The sequence below is a fragment of the Micropterus salmoides genome, unplaced genomic scaffold, assembly GCF_014851395.1.
Source record: "Micropterus salmoides isolate LMB-PRFRI ecotype aquatic unplaced genomic scaffold, ASM1485139v1 Ms_hic_scaffold_2, whole genome shotgun sequence".
NCBI classification, from domain to species: domain Eukaryota; kingdom Metazoa; phylum Chordata; class Actinopteri; order Centrarchiformes; family Centrarchidae; genus Micropterus; species Micropterus salmoides.
In genome coordinates this window covers 10,397,970-10,425,324 of record NW_024041150.1, presented here as the reverse complement: position 1 = coordinate 10,425,324, position 27,355 = coordinate 10,397,970, and the positions used below count along the sequence as shown (strand labels likewise).

Below are 27,355 nucleotides of genomic sequence, written 5' to 3'. Positions count from 1 at the left end.
AACTAATTAGGCTATATATTTAATGCTTAATAAATATATAATGATAAAATGCTTAAATATTTAATTAAATTATTATGTAACATAATGCTTAATTGTCAACAATAAATAAATCAAATTAAATACTGCATTAAATATATAAAATGTAAATTTGTTTGTGTATTTATTCATTTATAGATTGACATATTTGAATATTTATTTATTCATTTTTTTATTTATTTATTTACCTATGTACACACACCTGCGATTGGTGGTTGAACTTGAACCTACTGCTTTTACCTTTAAATGTCTTGCTCAGGGACACAATGGTGGATGTATCACAGTGGGAATTGAACCCGGGTCTCCCACACCAAAGGCAAGCATCTTATCTATATATTTTATTTATTATTATTATATTAACATATTGTGCTGTATTTTGGTTGTTTTGTCTTGTGTTATGAATCCAACTGACCCCTTACCCTTACAGTGATGCACTCTCGTCTCTCTGTACATGCACAAAGCGTGAGCTAAGATGATGGTGGGTTATAACTGCTATAACTTGCTAGTCACCATTATTAGCTTAAGCATATAGCATTTTACAATGCAAAAATCAACCTCGGGTCTAGCAGAATTCTCTCTGCTCATAGCTTACCAGATTATTTATATATACCTTTCTTAATCACTGTTGGCTTAAAGAACTGTGTCTAACAGAATACCACAGTGGAATATCAGCTTAATGTAACGTAACGAGTTGTAGATAGATATGATATTTTCCTGCAGCAAGTTACACTGTGAATAAATTATAGAAGTATATATAAAAAAAAGATTAAAGATAAATGTGTGAATAAATACATACATACATATACATAATCCACATACATTTAAGCATTTATATATTTAAAGTCTAATTTAATGTGTGATTTATTTATGGTGACAAAAATTATATATTTAAGCATTTAATTATGTATTTATATATTTAGTTTTAGTAATTTTTACTTATGTGATTAAAAGGGTTCTACTAAGTGTTTTTCCACTCTTCTGTAGTCCAAACTGCTCCACCAAATAAAAATGTGTAAAAAGATTTTTTTTCCATAGTTCCATAAAAAGCAACACAAAAAAACAGCTACAGGCTTCCACACTACTACTGGTATTAAGTCAGCTTCAAATGAGACTTAAAGGTCCAGTGTGTAATATTTAGGAGGATCTTCTGACAGAAATGCAATTTATAATACATGATGTTCTCAGTGGTTTAAATGACATAATACATAATGAATGAACTGTTATGTTTTTCTTCCCTTACAATGAGCCATTTCCGCCATTTCAGTGCCGCCATGTTTCTACAGTAGCCCAAACGGACAAACAGCTCTACAGAGCCTGTTACATACAAAGAAGAAGAAGAAGAAGTAGTAGTAAAAGTAGTAGTTGTCTTCTGGTTCATTAGAAGTAAGAAGAGAAGTGAAATAAGGACAAATGGACGACCACACGCATTATTTATCACAAGAGCCGACAGAGCGTGTCGGCCACCGTAGCTTCTCCTACGTGCTTGCAAAGGGAGGGGGGAGCAGGGAGTGCACTATTTGGTTGCAATTGGCAACTCTCACCACTAGATGGCACTAAAACTTACACACACTGAACCTTTAACATCAGTTTCTCTGGACTGTGCCTCAGTAGTATAACATTAGTCCAATATTCGTCTTGAAAACTCAGTGTTCACATAGGCTACTTTAAAGTCAGTAGATGAACATGGCAAAGACTATATCTGGTTTGGTACCTGTTACATCAACAAATAGGGTTTGTCCCATAGACTGTATATAAAAAGGTTAGTCCACAAAAATTAGCAGTTTGGTGGTTTGTGTGAACAAGGTGGCCTGGGGTCGAGTCAAATTCTTGTGCAAGTCCGCCCCTGGCTGTGCCAACCTGATATTCCCCTAATGGGGACTAATGAAAGGTATATCTTATCTTATTCATATCTTACCTAATTAATGACCTATTCAGACCATCACAAAAAAGGTGAGAAATATAGGTTGTGGGGCAGGCAGGTTTGAGCTTCTCTTCAGATCTCTGGATTAGGATGTTCCTATGCTTGTAAATATGTATATATAAATAGTTCATTTGATCTTCTCCCTCCCTTTGTATATTTTTAAAAAACATACTTCAAATATACAATGCCCCTGTCATAGGTTTGTGATTATTTGGCTAAAGATTTTTCTATCTACCTTATATCTACCATGCTGCAACTGAAACAACCCCTATGCTTTATGCAAATGAATGCCATGGAATGGAATACAATTATCGCTGGGACAATATATCATCCAACTAAAGAAGTTATTGTGACAGGCCTAACTACATTACCGTAATACTGTCTTATAATAAAACATTTTATGTTGGCCTTGCTACTGAACTGTACCTTGCTGCTGGCTTATTATTATGAAGACATAACTTTACCAGAGAATGTTGTTATCCTATACAAATACCTAGCAACGGAATCTGTTGTAGTAGGCTTCCATGTAACCTAAAATAAAGTTTACTTTGTGGCACCATCATATTACATTTATTAATCTTACATCATAGCTACAAATAAATACATTACCTCATCACAATGTACTGTGTTTAAAAAAGAAAACTAGTGTTAAAAACAACCTGCGCCTTTTTTCACTTTTTACCAGAAGAAATACCTAGCTGTTTCAAGAGTTATTTAATGCGTTAAAGTCCTGGTATATTGTGCCATCCAGACACCATTGTATTGACAAATGCATTTTAAGTCTGTCAAATGAGGAAGAGCCCATGTTCTGCAGACTAAGGATGCAATGATCACAGATTTTGTTGGTACGATTATTGTCAGAGAAATTTTAGTATTTAATTACATTAACAATTATATTTCTATAATATGTAAGTATTATTAATATAAGAGGAATATTAACTTCTATCCACCAGGGGAAATTGTTATAAAAGGAGGGGAATAAACTGTACTGTTACTGTCATCAACTCTCATCCATACATGGTTAAGTGGAAATGAGAGAAAGAAATTGAGTGCAGTGTTAACTGAAATGCAATTAATTGGTAGCCTATAGCCCTGAAAGTCTATAAGATCCTGATGTTATGTTAGCATTTTACACCTGGCAACATAATCTCAACACAGACAGAAGGATGTAACATAAATGTTCAGTGACTCAAGGTCTTAAGAGGACTACGTTCTGTCTTCCATAAAGGCCCTTTCAGAAAAGAAGCAATTTGAACTGCGTGGAAACTGCTCAGCGTTAAAGAGGTAGTATTATGCTCATTTTCAGGTTCAAAATCTTAATTAGGGGTTGTACCAGAACAGGTTTACATGGTTTCATTATCATAAAACACCATATTTTTCTCATACTGCATATTGCTGCAGCTCCTCTTTTCACTGTATGTGTTGTATGCTCTTGAGCTACAGAGTGATGCATCTTACTTGTACAAAATCTTTGTTGGGAGTTGCACATGCGCAGTTCCCAGGTAAGGACTACTAGCCAATCAGAAGCAGAGAAGGGCGGGTCGTAAGAAACAAGGTAGTGTGATACAAATCAAAACCGCTTCAGACTGAGACTGTAACCTAGCAGTTGGTATAAGTTACTCACAAGTCCACAACCACACAACATCATTGTTCCACATCTTACCATTAGGACTAAACATTGAACTGTTGCCGGTGTTCTGACGATCTATGCTGCCTTGCGGAAATATGCTACCATAGCGCAAATCGATAGACTCGACTCTACCCTGCTCCGTTTTCCATTGCAGATAGTACCCAGAGATAGTACGTAGCTTGTCGTCATAGCGACGCCACACACAACTGCCGCGACATAATGTTCAATGCGACACACACATAGACTGAAACATTTCATTAGCATTAAAGGAACCGCTCTAAGTTGGTTTAAGTCTTATTTATCAGATCGATTTCATTTTGTACATGTTAACGATGAGTCCTCCATGCACGCCAAAGTTAGTCATGGAGTTCCACAAGGATCTGTCCTCGGACCAATCCTATTCACTTTATATATGCTTCCCTTAGGCAATACTATCAGGAAATATTCCATAAAGTTTCATTGTTATGCAGATGATACTCAGTTATATCTATCGCTCAAACCAGATGAAACTCATCAGTTAGCTAAACTTAAAATGTGCCTTCAGGATGTTAAAACCTGGATGACCTGTAATTTTCTAATGTTAAACTCAGATAAAACTGAACTTATTGTTCTGGGGCCTAAGCACCTCCGTGACGCATTATCTAAAGATATAGTTTCCCTTGATGGCATCGCCCTGGCCTCCAGCACCACTGTGAGGAATCTTGGAGTTATCTTTGATCAGGACATGTCGTTTAAGTCTCACATTAAGCAAATTTCTCATAGTACCATACTACCCCACCAGAGCACTGCGCTCCCAGAATGCAGGGTTACTTGTGGTTCCTAGAGTCTCCAAAAGTAGACTAGGAGCCAGAGCGTTCAGCTATCAAGCTCCTCTCCTGTGGAACCAGGTTCTAGTTTGGGTTCAGGAGGCACACACCACCTCCACATTTAAGAGTAGGCTTAAGACTTTCCTCTTTGATAAATCTTATAGTTAGGGTTGGCTCAGGTGAGTTCTGAACCATCCCTTAGTTATGCTGCTATAGGCCTAGACTGCCGGGGTATTTCCCATGATGCACTGAGCTCCTCTCTCCTCTATTTTCTCTCCCTCTGTTTGCAACCTCATCCCATTATTGCATGTTACTAACACAACTTCTCCCCTTTCCGGTAGTCTTGTGCTTTCTCGTCCCTCTTCTCTCTCCTCCTATCACTTCCTGCAGGTTTTCTGGCTCTGGAGCTGTGGAGTCTGGATCTGTGGTTGCGGGTCACCTGCTGCCCCCGTGTTCCTGCTCGACACCCTCTGCTACAACGACTATTGTTACTAGTCTTATTGTTATTATTGTTATTATAATCATTAACATTACGATTATTATCATTAACACTACTATAAATATCTGTACCATTTTTCATTTAGTCATTTAGTCTATAGCAACATCTCCTTTACTGTCTTTACCTCTGTGTGTGTATATTGTGTAGGCTGCCTCTCTCCCCTCTCTCTCCTTCCATCCCTCTCTTTTTTCTTTTTCTCTCTGTTCTTCTCTGGCCCTCTTTCTCTCTCTCTCTCTCTCCCCTTCACTTCCAACCGGTCGAGGCAGATGGCCGCCCACCCTGAGCCATGGTTCTGCTCGAGGTTTCTGCCTCTTAAAAGGAAGTTTTTCCTTGCCTCTGTCGCCTAGTGCTTGCTCTTGGTGGGAACTGTTGGGCTTCTGTAAATAGCATCACAGAGTACGGTCTAGACCTGCTCTTTTATGAAAAGCGCTGTAAGATAACTGTTGTTGTGATTTGGCGCTATATAAATAAAATTGAATTGAAATTGAATTGAACACACACCAGCGATCCACACAGCTTTCTCTTTTTTTAAGTTAAAACGTTTCAATATTCGTCAGAACGTAAAGACAGATAAGCGGTATGAAAACCTTCCAGCTGTGTTTTCCTCTGCCGTTGTTGCTGCAGCGGTCTGTGTGATGACGGGAGCAGAGGGCTCTGTGAGCGGGCGGCTGGCCGGCCTCACACGCTCCTCCTGCGGGTCACAGCAGGCTTTCCCTGCAGCCATTCGTGGAGCTCCTCAACTCCAAAAATATTCAAGCACATTTTTGTTCCGCCATCACTTCTCGTAAAACTGTCAATATTCTAAATCTACACAGCTGATTTCTCACCTCAAAACTTCTCAGAAGTGGATTTAGTGATGAAATTCCATACGAAAACTGTAAAATATAAAACTTTCTGTTGCTGGCCTCTGTCTGGTGCAGCTATGATGATGCAGTGAATAGTGAATATTCTCTCTGACCAATCAACAGTCTGTCTGTTTTCACGTTATATTTTAGTATCCCTCAGCTCGCTTGGAACCTCGACGGAGGTGAGGTGATACGAAAAAAAGTACCTGGAAGCAGGTACAGGTACAACATTTCTACAATGGAAAACCAAACAAAGGCGAGTCGAGCCAAAGGGCCTCCGCTCAGACTAGCTTGGTCTGAGGGCGTGCCTGACCCCGCTAGCCGCTTGACAAGCTTTATGACGCGTTTCCTTTGTGACGTCACAAGTAAAGGAAGTGAAGGGCTGGACTACAAACAAGCTGTTTTCAAGCGGTTCAGAGCAGAGCTTTATGTGGGAGATGGGAACTCCCTTTGGGCTGGACTTTGGGCCTTTTCACTTTGCAAAACTGTTACATGCACAAAAAAAGAGATATAACTCAATAAAGGAGAGGGGAAAAGCCAAAAAGCACAACACCACCTCTTTAAATTTCAACTACTTTGACCGTGGCGTGCGCACGAGCTCACTGTGCAGTGCACGTTGTTCGACGCAGCAACAAACCAAGCCATTGAAAATAATGGGCCTCATAGCGCAGCGGAGCTGTCGTTGCGGTGGGTCTGAAAGGTTACATCTGCTTTATTTGTTTACGTTGCACTGAAAGCTTGACTCTCACCGCTACGGCATCGATTGTAAGGGATATTATTATTATATTTAATTCCCTACCAACTTGCTACGTTATTTAATATAATGTATTAGGCCTACCTTTACTTGGGCGTGCAAAGCTAGGTGGTGATCCCGCAGGTGCTGCATCAAGTTTAATGTAATTATTTACTCCTTTGGCAGGAACCTTTTAAGGCAAGTTTTTGAACAGGTGATCCGTCATCTTCAGTAACGCCCTGGTCAGACTTGGTGCATCGCTCCTGTAACTTTGTTTCCGTTTTATGCAAGTTGCCACAGTTTCGTTCTGTACAACAGAAACACTCGCTGCAGAGCCTTTATGATTAATTAACCGTGATGTTTTAAAGCGTGGTTAATAGTGAAATCCGGTGATCACTGCATCCCTACTGCAGACAAATGTTTATGTCACAATCACATAATGACAATCTTGCTGGAATTTCTTTGTGCCCACTTTTGGAGGAACTTTGTAGTAATAATACCGTACTGCTGAGATCTATCTCCATTACCAATTTTCCACTGTAAAGGAGGGAAAGTTATTTTCTTTCAGCATCCAGACATGTTTAAAGCCCCTCAGCCTACTCAGCAACAAAGGCATAGACAGGTGTGTGGTCATGAGGGGAACTATAAAAGGCATCAGAGTAAAACCCTAGTAAATGCCACACCCTTTGATGGATTAATGTGGCACATACCAGATATGTATCTCCTCATAGATTGAAACTAAATAACTCTAAGGCTACGTTCAGACTGCAGGCCAAAGTAAACCAAATCCTATTTTTTTGCTCATATATATGACTCCAATCTGATCTTTTTATAACAGTGTGAACAGACCAAGTCACATGGAATCTGATCTTTCCCAGTTTGGATATGGGCCACTTTCATATGTGGTCCACTATGTTGTCACAGTTCTGTTTAAGACGGAACCACAGTGAACGAAAAAGCTTCACAAAAGCTATAATTACACACGTGGCCTGCTTCCTGCTCTACCTTGTTTTCAACTGCTCACAAATTCCCTTCCTTCCACCTGAAATCCACCGGACAGCAAGCGCTCTTCTGAGTTATGTGCATGCTACTTGTGTCCGTGTGGACACAGTGGAGAGAGAGAGGGGGGAGGGGGAGTGAGTTGTGGAGCAACTGCTGTGTTACAGCACCAGAAACAAATGTAATGAAAAGGACAGAAAGTTGTGAACACTTGTCATAATTTGGGAGAAATGTGACCCATGAGAGGACAATGAAATAGTATAGAGTCTCCTGTGATAATTGGGAGGGTGCTAACCGGAGCTAACCAGAGCTAACATCTGTGGCTCTGTTTACTTCTGTACTTCTGATGTCGTGTTATTCTTCTGTGCATGCGCATCACTTTCAGGCCATGTACAATTCACACTAGAGTCTGATATGGGCCACATTTAAGCAATATTGTGAACTGTCAAACAAAAAAAAAATCAGATCTGGAAAAAAATCTAAAGCGAGCATTAAGGCCTGCAGTGTGAACGTGCCTAAGAAACTGTATTAAATTTATAGTTTTGGGGTGCTGGGTCTCAAATAGAATGTGGAAAATAATACATTTTTACCCCACCAGAGCACTGCGCTCCCAGAATGCAGGGTTACTTGTAGTCTCCAAAATAAGAATGGGAGCCAGAGCCTTCAGCTATCAAGCTCCTCTCCTGTGGAACCAGGCCCCAGTTTGGGTTCTGGAGGCAGACACCATCTCCACATTTAAAAGTTGGCTTGCTGGAATTATATCACGACTTTTCTCTTTGATAAAGCTTACAGTTCAAACTTGTGCAGTGCAATCTAAAGACCTTGGTGATGTTAAATTGTGAAGCTTTTAAGTTTCATTTAAACGGCATGTCAGTGGCATAAGCGTTGAATTTTGATTTGGTTTAACTAAACCATGGTATAATTCCCGACGGTTATTATTACTGTAAACATTTTAATTACCAGCATCAACCAAAATTAGAGACAGTCTCCCAGAAGCAGGCGCGCATTCGCAGTCTGCATCGTGGGTTTGTTTGGGTCAATGTCAACACAGCCGAAGACAGCGCTGCAGACATTTTTCAGTCACTGTGAAGTCTGGTCGTATTTTAGTCTTTTTGAGAGCACTGAGGGAAACTTGATTGAAGAAAATTACCTTAACTTTGAGCTTAAGTTGTTAGTTGTTAGTTGTTTTGCTGTTAGTAAAAACGCTGCACATTGTTATTTGCGTTAGTTGTTGGGCTCATTGCAGTTACTGTCACTGTCTTCTTAAACCTTATTTGTTTTCATGTAATTGTGCACGGGGTCATTGCATTACCTATATAATATAAAATATAAAATCTTGATAATACACACTTAGATGGTTTTCAAATGTTTACAAAAGGTATTGGCTGTTATCTTATTGCTTATGCAAACAAAATGGCAATTGTATGTGTAGTTTTCAATATAAAACTTGTTGAAATTGTTTCAGTCTGTGTATCAGTACATTTGAATCTTTTTGGGCACCTTTTTACAATATCGTGATAATAACAATAACTGTGATAATTGTGGTCACTATAATTTTCATCCGTTTTTTTTCCCCATCATCGTTTCATCCCTAATTTCTATGTTTTGATGTTTCACAATTTGTACCTGTGCTACCTCTGCTCCACATCATGAGATCATTTCAAATTGATACTGTCTAAAAAATACTAATATCGGTCAGGCTCTACCATGGAAAGCTGAAGAGAGGACATAATTACTTTTCAACAATTTTAACATGCACATGTTTGCTTTTGTGAGTAGCATAAAGGGGACTACAACATAACCTTGTTCTCCAACCCTGTGTTCTAAAATCTGAAATAAATCTACCAGGTACATCTTTTCTCCAGTTCTGTGTTGCAAATGATTACCATACACAAGAGGTCTAATATTTTGCTTCTTGCCTTTTGTTGGCTCAGAATGTGCTGTAAATGTCCCATGAATACATTTTCTTAATTTGGATTCCACATTGAAATGAACATTTCTTTTAAAATATTATGACTATTGATTGTGGGATTGATGGCAGAGTAATCATTCAGCATTTTATCTTATGTGTTAGTCTTTAGACCTGTACTCATTTGATTATTTCTTCAAATGACCCATCATTCATTTAGTCAATAAAACATCGGGGGAAAAAGGTTAATCTCAGTTTCCAAAACCCAAGGTTATTCAGTTTACCATTATATAAAACAGCAAAGCAGCAAATCCTCACATTTGGGAAGCTGCAAACAGAGGATGGTGTTTTTATTTAATAAATGACTTAATCGTCAATTAATCCATTATCAGCATAGGTGGTGATTATTTTTCTGTCAGCTGACTGGTTGATTACTCAACCAGTTGTTTCAGGACTACTCACAAGAGAAAGACAAATCAATGTAAATGTCAATCTGTGGGTTGTTGAGTCCAGGAGGAAAGCGCAGCACTCTGCTGTTCTTGCCCCTAATAAAAAAGTAATTAATGAAAAAGCAGTGGGCTCCAGTTTCCTCCTGGGCTCAACTATGGACTAACATCTATGCCGTTGAGTATTACGCTTTCAACTAATCTTAACTGAGGTTTTCTAATTAAATACTCAAGAGGATAAAATTTATTGGCAATTAAGTTCTACAAATAGCAATATTGTTGCTAAGTTTCAACCTTTAGAATTCACAGTTAAATCAGATTTGACTTTAAAGACTTGACTTGGCATTTGAGATGTATGCTTGTTCAACATATATTACAAATATGCACTTGATTTATGCAGCAATAAAGAATACAGTTGGGGATACTACAGCGGTTGTTGGTGGTGGTCTGGAAAGGTTTGAATATTAGCAAAAGATAATCAGTCCTAGGGCCATATGGCCAAAAAGTCATATCCCGGTACTGTTAGGCAGAATTCCGGTATAAAATATATATCAGTATTTTCTGCTTAGCGGGCTGGGGAGGGGGGCTCAGCGAGCATGTTTATACTATTTTTAGTAACTTAACTTGTTTCTTATTTCACCGTTTTAATTATACTTTATTCTCCATCTTAAGTATCACTCACTTATTGAATTCACCTCCTTCAGTTCTCTACACACTCACAGACCTAATGTACCTCTGCTGCAAACACGTCAGCATTCCCTGCTTCTGTGAGTAGACGGCTGCGTGCAGAAGCAGAGGGAGGGAGGAGCAAACGCTGGCAGGACTTTACAGGAAAATTAATACATTCAACATCAAACTTTATCGGTATAAACGGTATTGTCTAATTTCATATTTCTTTTGAAATTATATCGGTTTACCTCATATAACGAATCAGTCCTGGTCTAAACTCAATGTAAGCTAAGTACAGACATCATCACACAGATATCAGCTGGGTAACATTTGCCGTGGATGTATAGTAACGTTAATATTTGTTTAGGTAAGACAATGTGATGACGTGGAAGTGTGATTGTTTTACATAAGCATTTGGGAGGTCTCTGTGTAACTCAGCAAAGACAAGGGGAAAGACAATCAATCTCCTCTTTAGTTTAGTGATGGCAATTCGAGTTTTCAAATGAACAGCTCAGAAAACACTTTTTCAAGTGTTCTGCAGAAGAACTCACAACACACATACGTCGAATAAGTTAGAAGAGCTGAGTGAGTCTGTTATTTATCCAGTTTCAGGGTCAAGCATATCCAAAGTCCAGTGATATTATCATCACCCTGTTTGTTTGAATGAGTGTGAGGGACAGAGAAAAGCAGCATCCCCAAAAAAGATTTTCCATACAACTGAGAAGGAGTGTGTTCAGAAATAGTATCGATACACACACAGAGACACAGCTGCCCCCTCTCCCTTACAGCACCTCCAAGCTAATCCTGTCACTATGACAACCATGCATTGCAAAACATAAACAGCAGCCTCCAACCTGACAGGTGGGAGACAACTGACATTGTTACATATTCAGTGTCTCCCCTAGGATTTTTTTCAGGGTTTGGTAGACCCCCCAAACCAAACGAGACTGCGACCAAATGCTCGCATTTTTGCATTTTTTATTTTATTTAATGTTGAAAAAGGATGAGGGAGCGAGTCTGCACTGTAAGATTTCCCGTTTTGGCATGCCGTTAACTTGACCAGCAGTAGCGATAATATAGCAAGCTTTTTTTATAATGTAGCAAACAGGAGAATCCACCATGTTTATGTCTCTCTCTCTGCCAAATATACTTTGGCGGCCGTTAATAAGTTGGTGTTAAGAATTTCCACGCAGCTGGCCACATGTTTTAACATGTGTCTCAAGGCCTGTTGAGATTGGGAGCGACGCTCCGCCTGCATACTCTTGGATCCACAGATCTTTACTGCATCCTCATTTGAACAGACAGACTGAGCAGCACTCCATGAGTAAACGGCTGGCGCTCTATAGGTAGTGAACCATGCCAACGGCTTCTGTGCGCTGCTTACTTTGTAGGCAATAGAAAACATTGAAATGGTACACGGTAGCTATTTCAAGTAGCCTACTATTTAAAAACGACATAATGTTCTTTGTGCGATTCATCAATGGTGGTAAATGATCCAAACTATTCTGCACAACACCGGTGAAGCTGGGACTCCCATCTCAACAGCAATGTACCTCTTCTGCCACTATACACGCTACGTCTACACATGCACACTGATGCCCCAGGGTTAGGGTTACAATTTTGGATTTATTCCCGCACTTTAAAAACATTTATTAAAAGCTTTTTTCTTTTTATATGTTTATTTACAGCATTAAATGTTGATATTTATATTGTAATAGGCTGTATATTAACTTATGTTATGTTAAATGTTGTGTTTACAAGAGCCAGATGAGGTGATGGCAGCATCATTCCAGAACTCCCAGCTTCAGTGTGGACCTACCGGCTCCTGCAGCTTACTGATGTGCTCAGGCATTTGTTTTTACTTTTACTCCACAACACCTGAACTCTACTGATTTCAAATTATGACACTGGATTCCTATACAAAACAACTTTTACATTTGTAACCTTTCAATATTGATGTTTCCATGAATGCTAAATATGATTTTAATTTGTTAACCTGTTGCTTTGGTATGAGAATACATTTTTGTTATATAAAGTTGATCAGACTAAATTTACTTAAAATAAAATTACATTCTTTATTCATCAGTTTCTTATGCTAATTGAATATAATGTGATCTAAACTTAACAAAATATGACAGTTAACAGCTGTAAATGAAAATATCAAGATAGTATTACAGGTTACCATTTTGCATATGTCAGTAAAAAGTAAAAAATGAAAAGCTAACGCTTTATATTTGTCTTATTTGGATATTTCTTTAAGACATTTACTGAGAAGTTACTCTATTGTGAAAACCAAAGAATTATCTGCACACTGAATGGTTTTGAAGCCCTGTAGAAGGTGTTGTGGGTACAAGTATTAGGAGGCTTACACTGTATAGATGCACCTATTTACCACAGGTGCATTGATTGCATCAGCTCTGAGACCTCAGAGTTTGGATTGTCACAATTAACGATACCATCTAGTAAGAAACATTATTAATCTGTGCAGGTCATTCTTTGTTTTCATCACTTACCCACAAGTTGCACACACAGAAATACACTGCATAATTACTTTTCAACATTTCATGTGACCCATGAAAGATTTTTGGGAGCATTTTCACTTTTTCAACTTCTACTACTGATGTCCCTTAGCAATAGTTCAGCTTTAATGTTTGATGTTTTATCTGTGTTGTAAGATTAACTTGTCCTTGGAATTGCCAGACAGAATCTGAAATCTAACATTTTCAGTCAGTAATAAAGACAAAATGAGTGCAAATATATAGAGAATTTCTTTCAATGTGAAGCATAATTTATATATTTTTTAAATGTGCATAAAAACACATATCTAAAACTGAATGTAAAAGTAAACAGAAGGGGAGAAGGCCTTTTTACGTCAGTCCATGCCATCAGATACAGACGTCTAGCACACTGAGGATGCGTTCTAGATATCTGCAGCTATCTGGCACCAGGTGGGACATCTGATCCACACTGTGACTATGGAAGGAAAATGAATGAGTAATAGGTAGCTGATGTAAAATATAAAATTAACTATAAAAGAGGCCTCAGTTTGGTTGACAGTACTATTATATCACATATTTGACAGAAAATAGAACAAGGGAGCAACACCTCAAGAGTCAACAATATGTTTTTGTGTTGTCCTTTGAAGACAGACAATGTTATATCAGCTGTCAATTGTTGAGTTGCCAACAATAAATGCTGATCCATGGTAATGTGAACTGTTAACTTTAGTTGCCACATAATCTAGTGTGACAAATTACCTCATTTATATATTAAATTTTTTTTTAAACCTTGTGTAGTATAACCTAAATAACAAAGAAATAGTTACTTTAAGTGTAGTTGTATAGTTTCAGGTTAACTTACCTCCAGAATAAGCTGGTAACGATGCAGCCACAGGCTACCAATCGCCAACCACAAAAGCCCCGGATAAAAGCTACTTCTGCTAACACAGAGTAGCATATAGCATTAGCTCCTTAGCCTGAGCTAACTCGGTCACGACAAACTAGGCGGGTGAAGTTTCAGCAGGCAGTCACCTCAACTCCACCCACGACCCGCCTCTTTGCCCATTTTTGGTTATCCGGGAGAGACGCGCGGTGACGCGCTGCCAAGATGGTGATGGCCAGCTCCGCCGAAGCTGAAGCTTCAAAACGGCTCTTCAGAAACCAATGGGTGACGTCACGGACACTACGTCCATTGTTTTATACAGCCTATGGTTGCCAGATGTGTGTGGGGTTTTTTTTGGTCTTCTGTACAGGCAAGACTTCAGGACGCCGTCCACAGTCACTGCACCCGAATGTTGTTCAACAAGAGACGGGAAAAGGTAATAAAGTAATACAGAACAGACAGAGAGGGGTGGTAAGAAGAGGAGTTCCAGTGGGTGAGGAAATAAGAGAGAGGGTGCAGAGGGAGACACTGAGTGGAGGGGACTGGGACTGGGTGGGAGAAAGTGTGTCACTTCTCAAATTAGACTGAGGAATTTGTGTATGAAGTTCACAGGAGGATTGGTTTCATTGGGGGCGGGTGCAAGTCATGTGTCTCTCAGGATAAAACAGTGGACAGAAAAGTCACTATCAGTGTATGGAAGACACTTGGGCTGAAGATACTGCTATATGAGTCATGATTTAAGTGAGAATGGTCATTTTTGCATTTCATTTCACAAAAACAAAAAAGTAAAAATGATGATGATGCAATCTTTGCTGGGGACCTTTGTGGGACGGGCATGTCTGTGGTACTACAATGTTTGATTAATGATGGTATGTTGTGACACATTTTACCTTTATCAAACAATGGCAGTTCCTGCAATTTGGAAATTGCACTGGGCCATATAATGCTTTAATATATTTTGATTAATTGTTCAGCCCCAGAAGACAAAATATTATTATATTTATCAATACATTTTTCTAGAAATATACTATAAAGAACAATAAAAATGTGTTAGTTAAATGTAAGGATTTCTGAAAAAAGCATGTACATCCTGCACAGATCTTTGATCAGCCAGGTGTAGCTTTGGTATAGAGACCCACTGAAGATGCGCATGTGGTCAAATATATCTGTATAGAAACAGAAGCTTATTTTTGGAAAAGACAAAAGAAGCTTCAACACAAAAAACGACTAAATCGGGAAGTTAAAAGGCGAAAGGTGATCAAATTGTTATTGATTGTGACACTCCAGTACACAGATGGAGGAAAGGCTGGAAAATGCAAGAGATCAAGCAAAAACAGGAACACTCACAAGAACAGGAACGGTTTTGACCATCCTGGTGCTCATTCTGCAGTGCACAGATGGAATAGTCCAACCTGCAGGCTAACAGCAGGTAAATACAACAGTTAAGGCTAGGGTAGGTACACTGACAGTTTGAGCTCATCAGTGACAATTAGAGGAGCAATAATAAAATTAGAGCAGAAATTATTAGTTGATTAATCAATCAACAGAAACTTAATCAGCAACTACTTTAATCATCAATGAATAATTAAAGTAATTTACCAAGTTACATAGTTATCTTCTCAAAGGTGAGGATCTGTGTGATAGTAAGTTGACTGTCTTTGATTTTTGTACTGTTGGTTGGACAAAACAAGACATGTGATGGAAACACCTGGAAACTTGTGATGGGAATTTTTCATTGTCTGGAATTTTACCGTCTTTTCTCCCCTTTTACCCTCATTTTCCCCTATTTATACATTTATGCTTATAAACCATATGTAATGTGTTTGGTATCTATGGATTCAGGATTCAAACCCCTAAGCTAACATAAGCATGCATGTAATGTGCTTATAAATGAAGTATGAGTGTAAAATAAACTAGAGAATTAAAAACTAGAAATTAGATTTTTGTGATTTATTATTGAAAATCACGCCTTATACATAATTACTGAACAGTTTCTGAACTAAAAACATATTTATCCAACACTTTGTTTTACATCCACATGCAGGTTTTCAATAAAATGTGCCCATAACAATGAAATAATGGAGCCTTTTGTGAAAACAGTCCAAGGCATTTTTCTCATGCCACTGAGCAAAGCAAGGCATCTCTAAGAAGATGCAGAGGGGCTCCTGGCTTGCCCCACACTGCCAGGGGTTCTTGATATAGGCTTTGCTTGCCTTACAGAGTGCTCACAGTACTTTATAATATCTGCAGTCTTGTGTGCATGGTTTACTGGGTCCACAGGGGCAATGGACACAGGTGTGTGGTCAATCTTCTGGTCTGCAGCCACGGAAGACTATAGGGATGTGTTTCCAAAAGCATCCCAGATGATGATGCAGATGATAGGCTTGAAATATGCTGTGAAATAATGTCAAAGGAGAGAGCAATTACACAGTAAAACCGGAAGCTTCTTTCAGTGTCAATAATCAACAGAGAAAAACAACAACACCCCTAAAATCTCCTGTAACCTGACTCTTGACTAAACAAACAGTTCACTGAGCTCACTGCAGAAAGAGGGGCAGGGGGAGGGAGAGAGGGTGACGGTGCCCTACGTGTATTGGATGGGAAGACGGGGGTGAAGCGTCACTACACAGACAATGGAAGAAAACTTTAAACCTCTTCTGACTAAAACAGCCAATTTACACTCAACTCACAATAAACTACAATGATCACACTTTATTGCATTATTTTAAGATAAAGAGGTTATTTGAAGTTACATACCTGTCGTCCAATTGGTCTTTGATCCTGATCGTATTTTGTCTCCTTGGTAAAAACGCTTCGGGCTGCGTATCAGTCTTCGTCCCAACTTTGGTTCAATGCTTCTGCTGTGAAAACCTTTCCTTTTTGCCTTTATAAAAGCACTAAAACAACAACAATAATAATAATAATAATAATGTTTATAAAGTTACTCTGTCAATTTTCTCTGTCTTTCTGTGCCTCCGATGCGCTCCTCAGTCGTGTTTATTCCCGGTTCATTCTCTGTGTTTGTGTGTTGCCACCATGGTTCGGTGGGTTGGATGTTAAAGGGCTACAGAGTCATTTTGATTGGCTAGAAACGTTATCTTCCTCTAAACGGGCAGAATCTGAGAAGAACGGCAAAAAGACTGCATCTCTCTGTCATAAATTGTTTTTAAGATATTTAAACATATGTAAAACATTGTAATATTAGGCGGATCCGGTTAACTGAGCAAACAGTGAATCGAGAAAATATAGTGTGCGTGCTGGACGGGGGCACATAGGCAGAGAGGGCACAAAATACTGGGAGAACCTGCGATCGTGCTTTTGATATTGAAGGTCGAAACTGAAAGCTCATCAATCAATTTTCCATTTAGAAAAGAAAGAGTGACACCCCTAGTTACAGTGGAAATACTATCTCAGACTGTTTTGGTGAATTTTATTTTGTTTCATTCGAGTTTGAAAGAAATGTGTTTTATGATGAGTTAAGAAGCAGATTACTTTGGTGAAAGAGAGAAAATTGAATTCAGAAGATGTAACAATATTTCCTTTCTTGTCATTTTGTGAGTTTATTTCAATTTCATAAAAATTCTGACCATATCTTACACATTGCTGTTGTGGTGGCAGCCTGGCTGACAACCTCCACCTCTGCCTGCCACACCTGCCAGCAATCAACCTCATCTCTGCCAGTACTTCAACCCCGGTTCTCCACACAATCGCTGCTTGGTCGTCGTTGCTCCTAAAACGGTGCCACTTCATCGCTCAAGCTCCAGAGTAATCTGCGTCATCTCTGTTTCCCTGTGTCTAACCCTGTCTGTCTGTCTTCCATCCAGGTTCACTCGCCTCCGTCCTCCGTTGTGTCAGCTGGGCTCGCCACCCTGCCCTCTCCCCTCGGACTTCTTCCACAGCCAGCCATCCTCCACCAACCCCCCCCCCCCCCCCCCCCGGTTAGTTCCCCGTGCCTCCTCTCTTCCTCGGTCCCCAAATGCCCCCCAGCTCCCTTGTCTAAGTCTCCTCAGTTCCCTGTGCCCGTGTTTCCCCGGCATCCGCCTCTCCCTCACCTCCACTCCCTCAACCCCTTTTTTCCCTTAATAAAACCTATTCATCCTGAGCGTTGCTTTTGGGTCCTCTGTCAAACACACCGTAACACATTTCACCTTTAACCAATTCCATTTCAATATAACAAAAGTGGAAGTAAGTACTTTTTCATGAGGAAACAATCAAGAATGCTCAAAAAATATTTATTTATCAAAAGTTAACTGTAGCGTTGTATGTCTGTATATTCTAAGTATGCCTGGCAAAGAACCAAACCAACAATGTAGTTAGTCCTGTCTCAACAATTCCTTCATCTGCCTGTATGTAGCTCTCAGCCCAAGCCCATTGGTTCCTGCAGAAGATGTAAATCTTAAAGAACAGTTTCATTTTTAAAATGTTGAATAATTTCAATACTTTACACATCAGATCTCAATGAACGAAATGGTTCAAAGTTCAAAGTCTTTACTGTACATTGTATAATTCATTGAAAACAAAATTACGTAAAAACGGTAATGGAAACCAAAATCACCAAGCGACTGACCGATTAGGGTAAAGGTTAAACAATTGTGCAAAAGGACGCTGAGTTTGGGTGAAGACATCATGACTATGAGTCAACATATCCTTACCCACACACCAGCACATACACACAATTACACATAAAAGACAACTTGAAGAGAGAATATATAAAGAAGAGTCAGACATAGATTGGTGTTACTCCTCGGCGGATCTCACAGGCATCGGACTCAGATCATCACCGCATGGGACCAAAAGCCTAAACTAAGAGTTTGAGATTTGAACAGCAAACAACCAGAGAACACTTCAGTGGATTTCAAGAGATCAAGCAACAGAGGATAACCACTTCAAAAACATCAGAAGAATTATTGGAAGTTTCTCTTGTTCAACTGTATCATGGACTGAAGACTTTTAGAGACATTCTGAGGGCTTTGGACAAAGCCTTAAGTTTTAATAAGATTCTATAGCTCTGCAGCAAAGGAACGATTTCACTGGCTGGGACAACTCCTTCCCCTCCCTTACTCTCCAAAAAGAAGACCTTGAAACAACAGGTTTTACATTTGAAACATTTTATCTTTAAATCAGTTTTAAATCATAAGTTGTATGCTTGCCCTTGCTTAATTTTGCAATAAAAATATAATCACTGCATGTAAAGTAGTAGGCAGTGTAGTAATACCTACACTTACAATACCTACACTAGTGTAATACTACCCCTAGGCCTGGAGGATCAGACCGTTTTTGGCGGATCTCCTCCCAGACCTGGATCAGGGCATCAGTGAACTCCCGGACAGTTTGTGGCGCCACTTGGCCTTGTCGTGTGCTGTGATACATAACATAGAGGTTCTCAATTGGATTCAGATCTGGGGAACATGAAGGGCAGTCAGTGGCATCAGTGCCTTCATCATCCAGGAACTGCCTACACACTCTGGCCATATAAGGCCGGACATTGTCCTGCACCATGAGGAACCCATGGCTCTGATAATTTCATCCCGGTAGCTAACAGCAGTCAGGGTACAGTTGGCTAGCATGTGGAGGTCGGATGTAGGTATTCCGTTAAGTGTCTTGCTCAGGCACACAATGATGTGACACAGTGGGGAACTGAACCCGGGTCTCTCACACCAAAGGCATGTATCTTATCCATTGTGCCATCACCACCCCGTGACACACTGCTGATTTTGCAGTTTTTCTTACTTACAAGGCATGTAGAGGTCTGTAATTTTATCATAGGTACATTTCAACTGTGAGAGACAGAATCTAAAACAAAAATCCAGAAAACCACATTGTATGATTTTTAAATAATTATTTTGCGTTTTATTGCATGACATAAGTATCTGATACATCAGAAAAGCAGAACTTAATATTTGGTACAGAAACCTTTGTTTGCATATCATACATTTCCTGTAGTTCTTGACCAGGTTTGCACACACTGCAGCAGGGATTTTGGCCCACTGCTCCATACAGACCTTCTCCAGATCCTTCAGGTTTCGGGGTTGTCACTGGGCAATACGGACTTTCAGCTCCCTCCAAAGATTTTCTATTGTGTTCAGGTCTGGAGACTGGTACGGCCACTCCAGGACCTTGAGATGCTTCTTACAGAGCCACTCCTTAGTTGCCCTGGCTGTGTGTTTCGGGTTGTTGTCATGCTGGAAGACCCAGCCACGACCCATCTTCAATGCTCTTACTGAGGGAAGGAGGTTGTTGGCTAAGATCTCGCGATCCATGGCCCCATCCATCCTCCCCTCAATATGTCCTGTCCCCTTCGCAGAAAAGCATCCCCAAAGAATGATGTTTCCACCTCCATGCTTCACAGTTGGGATAGTGTTCTTGGGGTTGTACTCATCCTTCTTCTTCCTCCAAACATGGCGAGTGGAGTTTAGACCATAAAGTTCTATTTTTGTCTCATCACACCACATGACTTTCTCCCATTCCTCCTCTGGATCATCCAGATGGTCACTGGCAAACTTCAGACAGACATGCGCTGGCTTGAGCAGGGGGACCTTGCGTGTGCTGCAGGATTCTAATCCATGACGGCGTAATGTGTTACTAATTTTCTTTGAGACTGTGGTCCCAGCTCTCTTCAGGTCATTGACCAGGTCCTGCTGTGTAGTTCTGGGCTGATCCCTCACCTTCCTCAGGATCGTTGATGCACCACGAGGTGAGATCTTGCATGGAGCCCCAGACCGAGGGAGATTGACCGTCATCTTGAACTTCTTCCATTTTCTAATAATTACGGCAACAGTTGTTGCTTTGTCACCGAGCTGCTTGCCTATTGTCCTGTAGGCCATCACAGCCTTGTGCAGGTCTACAATTTTATCCCTGATGTCCTTACACAGCTCTCTGGTCTCAGCCATTGTGGAGAGGTTGGAGTCTGTTTGATTGAGTGTGTGAACAGGTGTCTTTTATACAGGTAACGAGTTCAAACAGGTGCAGTTAATACAGGTAATGAGTGGAGAACAGGAGGGCTTCTTAAAGAAGAACTAACAGGTCTCTGAGAGCCGGAATTCTTGCTGGTTGGTAGGTGATCAAATACTTATGCAATAAAATTAAGTTAATAATTTAACAATCATACAATGTGATTTTCTGGATTTTTGTTTTAGATTCCGTCTCTCACAGTTGAAGTGTACCTATGATAAAAATGACAGACCTCTACATGCTTTGTAAGTAGGAAAACCTGCAAAATCAGCAGTGTATCAAATACTTGTTCTCCCCACTGTGTGTGGCACTGAGTTGCAGTCTCGAGTGACTGCTCTAGGAACCAGTAGCTGTTGCTTGGCTCCCCTGGTATTACTACCTATTCCCATCTGGGCCCTGTCCATGAATTGAGCCATGTGCCTACGCATCTTAGCCGCTATGATGCCTGACAGGAGCTTCCATGTTGTGCAGAGGCAGGTTATTGGCCTGTAGTTGGATGGGTTGTTCCTTTCTGGGGATCCTTCATGATCAGGACTGTCTGTCCTTGGGTTAACCATTCTGGGTGGGTCCCATCCATCAGCAGTTGGTTCATTTGTGCTGCCAGGCGGAGTGCAGTTAGTTTCTTCAGCCAGTAGGTGTGGATCATGTCAGGGCCTGGTGCTGTCCAGCTCTTCATCCCTGCCACTCTTTCTTGGATGTCTGCCGTTGTAATGGTTACTGGATCTTGTTCTGGGAGATTGCTGTGAGCTGTTTTTAGATCCACTAGCCACTGAGCATTGGTGTTGTGGGATGCCTCTTTCTCCCATTTGCGGCATTTGTAGAAAGTGAGTAGTTTGTGCATCGGCTTAAGTTTGCTAGATGATGTTTTGTTGTTGTTCAAGATTATCAATGGATTGTACTGTAGCCTGTGTTTCATTTTATTACTGTATTATTGTGTATTGTATAAGTAGGCACATCATGAGCATTGTACAATCCAGAGTCAAATTCCTCCTGTGTGTACACATACCAGGCAATAAAGCTAATTCTGATTTTCATTCATTCCAATGGGGATTACCAGGATAAGCCTGGTAATATTCTTCATTTGTTCTTATTGCCAACAAATTCATCAGAAATAACAAATTCTTGTTGTCCGTATAGACGAATACAGCCTGATCTGTACGTGTCACATCCAACAGCAAAATCACTGAATATGTTTGAGTCTCCACAGACCAAACATTTTAGACCCATTCCAAGACAGACGTGAGGAAAACCTACCTAGCCTGCAAGAACATTTACAAAAAAAGAGACCTGATCTGATGCAAGTAGATCTGAACAGATGCAAACAGAGCAGAGAAAGAGAGAGAACATTAGCAGCAGCAAAAGCAGCCTTGAGGGAAAAACATTCAGTTAAATTCCAACTATCCTTTCACTGAAGCCCAACACTAGCCATGTTTCCATCAATGTTTTTTTATGCACATTTTGAAGTATCACATTAGAAAGGTTGATGGAAACAGTAAAATCCTTAATTTCGCTAAAACATTTTTATGCTCGCTTGAGGTGTTTTTTCCCTTCGTCGAAAAACTGTTAATCCGCCAAATGTGAGATGAAAACACTTTTATCGAATAATTTCTGATGTAGTGAACTTGTAACTCACATCTGCTGTCGGCATCTTGCCGGATATTCTCATAACACGAGGAGACATGGCTGGTAGCTCTTTTGCCCGCTTGAAGCACATTCCTGAGGACCTCTCTCCATTTTTCTAAGATGGCCATCAGGTTCCTACGACTGGGTTTGTTTCTGGTTTGGAACCCATAGGTCTTGTTTATTACAGCCTACTGATGTAACTACACTTACCGTAGCCTGGTTTATTCGCTCCAAACCAACTGATGGAAACGCACCTATTTTGCATTTACTTTTTTTTTTTGCGACATTTCAAAAGTCCGCTTAAAATTCGCATGACAATTAGATGGAAACATGGCTAGTGGAACACTGTGTGGAAACACAAAAAGGAAATGTATTTAAAAAAAACTAACTTTGGAAGATATCTACTTGATTTGACTAACTCAGACTGCTGAAGCTGCATTTAGGCTTCAGATACACTTTGGAATGTATTTTTTCATGGAACGAGAGCAGTGACAAACATCCCTCATCACTCTGTATCATTCAGGACAATAAAAGATCCTTTAAGGAATGGATCTTTTATTGTCCTGTATCTTGTATGATACAGAATACAGCAAGCAAAACCTGTTTCCTGGGTGTCTGACTACTGTTTTTAAATATACTTAAATACACAGAAAAATTACCATATATTGTGGCAGTGACCTTCAGTGGCCGTACAACGCATGACAATGAGGATTTGTTGACAATAAAAAAAAATATATATAGAATCACACCAGCCTTATCCTTTAATGCTCTAAGCTTGTCAAACTAGCAAAGCAGCGTGACACAGAACCACAGTGTGGAACTACTCCCCAGAGAACAACTGTCACGAAATATCCCATGTACAGAAATTGCATGCAAATACAACTCACACATACTTTTAATAAATTAGTAAAGCCTGCAGCATTGATTACACTTTGGCATTATTCCATTGAGAAAGGAATGTGCACTGCCAGCAGCCAAAACTGCAATCACTGTTAAGACTAAAAGCAAATATTTCAGGCCACAACTGCAGCCTGTGAACTGCAGCAGCAGAAAAGGAAGAGAGAGAGGTTCACAAAAGCACTAACATCATCAACGAGAATCTCTAACATTGTCCGTCCCCTGACTTCAGCCAACATGCAGCGTGATGAAAGCACAGACTGTTATGCAATATGCAACACAGGTGGCAATCTGATCTGCCACTCCACACAGAACTGTTTGAGCTGAGAGATTAAACTAAATATCCAACTTGAGAGAACACAGCTTCTGTAATGAGATAATTGTTGACACAATATACAGCATGCTACTGCAGGCTGCCAGAAAATGACATAATCAAACAGCAATATTATTGAATAAAATATAATGTTGTTACAATATATTAATGCGCTTTTGAATAATGCAAAATACTGGGTAACAATGTTGAATTAGACAATATGAAGTAGCCTATTAAGAAATACATGATATTGTTAGACATGTCTTAGAAAGGCCTCAGTATTATAAACAGCTGTGGTTAAAGGATTTAGCAGCATCCCGATTTTTACAGGAATGGTTAAATCTGAGCCCTCCGCCAACCAAAACGTATGCGCATCTAATAATGTGTGTAAGTTTGTGTGTGAGACACACATGGAGACGAAAGAAGACACCAACTACACACAGCGGCCACATACGTCTCGCCACAGAGGCGCGTCACGCGTCGATTCCTCCGAACTGTCTCCTCCAGTAACACCCTGACACAAACCACGCCGTGTTCAGTTACCCACCTCAGAGTGAACAAGTGAAAACACCTCGCTATGCAGCACAACTGAATGTCCTATCTAGACCATTTTATGTCCCTTTGTCGGGAAAACGTACACCTGCGCGTATATCTGTAACTACATGCTATTTTACAAGAGGTCCTCCTGCTATTCTTAGCAAGATAGTGGACGGTAACTTATGCCATAGAGAGCAGCGTCAGTCAAGTTACAATACAATTTCACAAAACCTAATTCTTTTTCAGGGGTTATATCTATGCCGAAAACACACACTACCCCTGTCAATTCAGAGTTGATATCCAGCCATATTCTACGAGCTATATAGATTTGCAAGCATGGGAACCTTAAATTGTCAGTATGGTACATGGAATTTGGCGTGACGGTCTACCCGTGGTGGAAACCCGCACGTAGTCTACTGTCTGACCTACCTGGTTCTGTGGAACCGAAGAAAGGTCTAGTAGCCATGGCTACCGTTGATGTAACATTAGCAAAGATTAAAGGGCAGCACATCAGTCATGCACGAGACAAATAGTGTTAAAATCTGCCGGAGCTGCATGGGTTTGCAGAAGAAAGAAAATGGAAGGAAAGCAAATGCAGACAGTTTAAATTCTTAACTGCTAAAATGTTTCTGGCGTAGTAACGTTAACAATGTCATTTCATATCAGCTGTCTAATGGGTTGTTATTATCGAGTAACCTTAGCCGCCAATAAACCAATGTTTCTGTCTTACCTGGCTAACGTTACCCCTGCGGAGCGAACCCCAGCCGACGACTTGTTTTTTCTTCCTTTCCTCGCTATGCCCGGATAGCAAACAGCGACACGAGATGCTTCTTCGGCCGGTTGTCAAAGACGAAATGTCGGTGATGCCTCCTCCCAAACATTCGCTCGGCCGGAACGTAAAGCAGTGACGGTAGTGGGAGAGTGCTGCTAATAAATACTGGTTGTAAACATTGACAGTTCGTCTCGCGAGAACACATATGTCTGACTCTCCTGTCAAACTGTATGCAAATGTCTGTGGTGCCAAATTTCCTCAAGCCATAGACAATCAGTGCTATACTGTAGTGATTCACTGATTGTGGAAGACGTTGCATTGCGTCACCATATGAATGTTAAGGCTTTAATTAAATAGAAAAAGAAGAAGACATACTTTATTAATCCCACAAGGGGAAATTCAATGTACTGACTAGGCACACTGGACACACACACTCAGTAGAAAAGGCATTGTGCTGCTCCATTACATTAACAATTACTCATTTAGCTGACGCTTTTTTTAATCCAAATCCACCTACATATATGCCTATATGTCAGAGGTCGCACGGCTCTGGAGCAACTAGGGGTTAAGTGTCTTGCTCAGGGACACATTGATTCTTAATAGTAGTGAATAAATCGTAGTAGTAACAATGAGTACTGGTAGAGTTTATGTGGAATTAATTACAAATCCTTAAAATCCTTAACAACAGTATTATTAGGAGTATACTAGAGTATTGAAGCAGATAAGCACACTAAATATTAAAATTGAGAGTATTGAACATTAAGTATTAAGTATTAAAACAGATAATGTTGCACAGAATGTGAGGTATTGCACTACAAGGTCCAGTTGAATGACTAAGGGCATACTCACACTAGGCCCGGTTGCCTTGTACCATACCCTAGCATGCTGGCCTGCACTCACATTGTGCCTAAAGCCGCGTTTCAACCAAAAGTACCCGGGACTTTTCACTCGCCGGAACTAAAAGCATCCTTCATCCCGTTGTTGTGTTGATGCTGATGTATACGCTGTACAAAGCGACGGACTATGCTATGCTTGCCCACTAAAACCAGCTTTTTTGTGTGGGATTATAATGAGGAGACACACGATATATGTTACAAATTTAATAACTTAATAACTGTGTAACGCCATGAAGTTCATAAAATAATATGCTTCATCATGTACATCTTTTTACATGGCGAAACATCAAACTTCAACGTCACGCCATGGACATGCTGTTTGATCAAAAAAGCTTTACAATTTAACTTCGTAAAGCTGTTAAGATGGTGCTGCTCTTATACAGTTCCCCAAGAGCTTCTGTCAAAACAAATGATCATACTTCTCCATGCTTTAGTCTCCAGAGGGGTACCAGGCAGGGTTGCCCACTCTCTCCCTCGCTATTTGCTATTTTTATAGAACCACTAGCAGCTGCGATCAGACAAAATAATAATATTAAAGGAATTCAAACAGAAAATATACACCATAAGATAAGCCTTTATGCAGATGATGTATTACTTTTCCTCCTAAACTCACAAACTTCTCTTTCTGAGACAATCACACTTATAGATAAATTCTCATCCATCTCAGACTACTCCATTAACTGGAGTAAATCCATAGTTTTACCTGTAAAGTGTGATTTCCAGAGTATATCTACCACACCGCTAAAGTCTGGGAATATTAAATATCTGGGTGTCAATATTTCTTCCAGGCTGTCAGAACTGACATGGCTAAACTACACGCCTTTACTTAAATCTATAGAGGATGACCTTGTACGGTGGACATCATTACCTATATCACTCATGGGAAGAGTCTCCACCATAAAAATGATGGTCCTACCTAAAATCAATTATCTGTTTTCAATGTTACCCACCAAACCCTCTGCTGTCTGGTTTAAATCACTGGACTCAAACATCTCAAAATTTTTGTGGAAAAATAAACCCCCACGAATCAGTCTAAAAACTATGCAAAAAGCAAAAGACTGTGGTGGTTTAGAACTGCCAAATTTTTATCATTACTTCCTGTCTAATAGACTACAATATATCTCAAAATGGATCAATCAGAGCCCCCTGGACCACTCATGGATGGACATAGAACAAACCTTCTGTAATGAAATTAAAATTTCCGATATGCCATTCATCAGTTCCAGCATCAAACGTCATACCTGCTTTAAAAGCATTAACATAAGCACTTCCTTGGCAGCTTGGTGGGAACTTCTCAAAATATCTGGGTCTTCACCTATCCCATGCAGATTTACCCCAATCTGGAATAATCCTGACATCCTGCAAAATAAGAAAACACTAAATTCCCCACTGTGGTATGACAAAGGGATAAGACATCTAGAGCATGTAATGCAAGGCAGTAACTTTATTCCATTCCAGGATCTAGTGGCACAATATGGAATTAGCCATAATA

The 27,355-nt window shown here is 40.0% G+C and overlaps 1 protein-coding gene across 2 annotated transcripts in view; it reads right to left on the bottom strand.

Annotated features, from left to right (window-relative positions):
- The window catches only part of ache (acetylcholinesterase), a 50,399-nt gene extending 25,253 nt beyond the window's left edge, over window positions 1-25,146 (bottom strand). Inside the window, exon 1 of one of the 2 annotated variants that reach the window (XM_038731739.1) lies at window positions 24,926-25,146. The gene's annotated coding sequence lies outside the window, so the exon portion shown is untranslated. Of the gene's footprint in view, window positions 1-13,853; window positions 13,987-24,925 lie in introns of those variants that run through there. The other variant, XM_038731740.1, reaches the window with a different exon arrangement.
- Window positions 25,147-27,355: the final 2,209 nt, after the last annotated feature.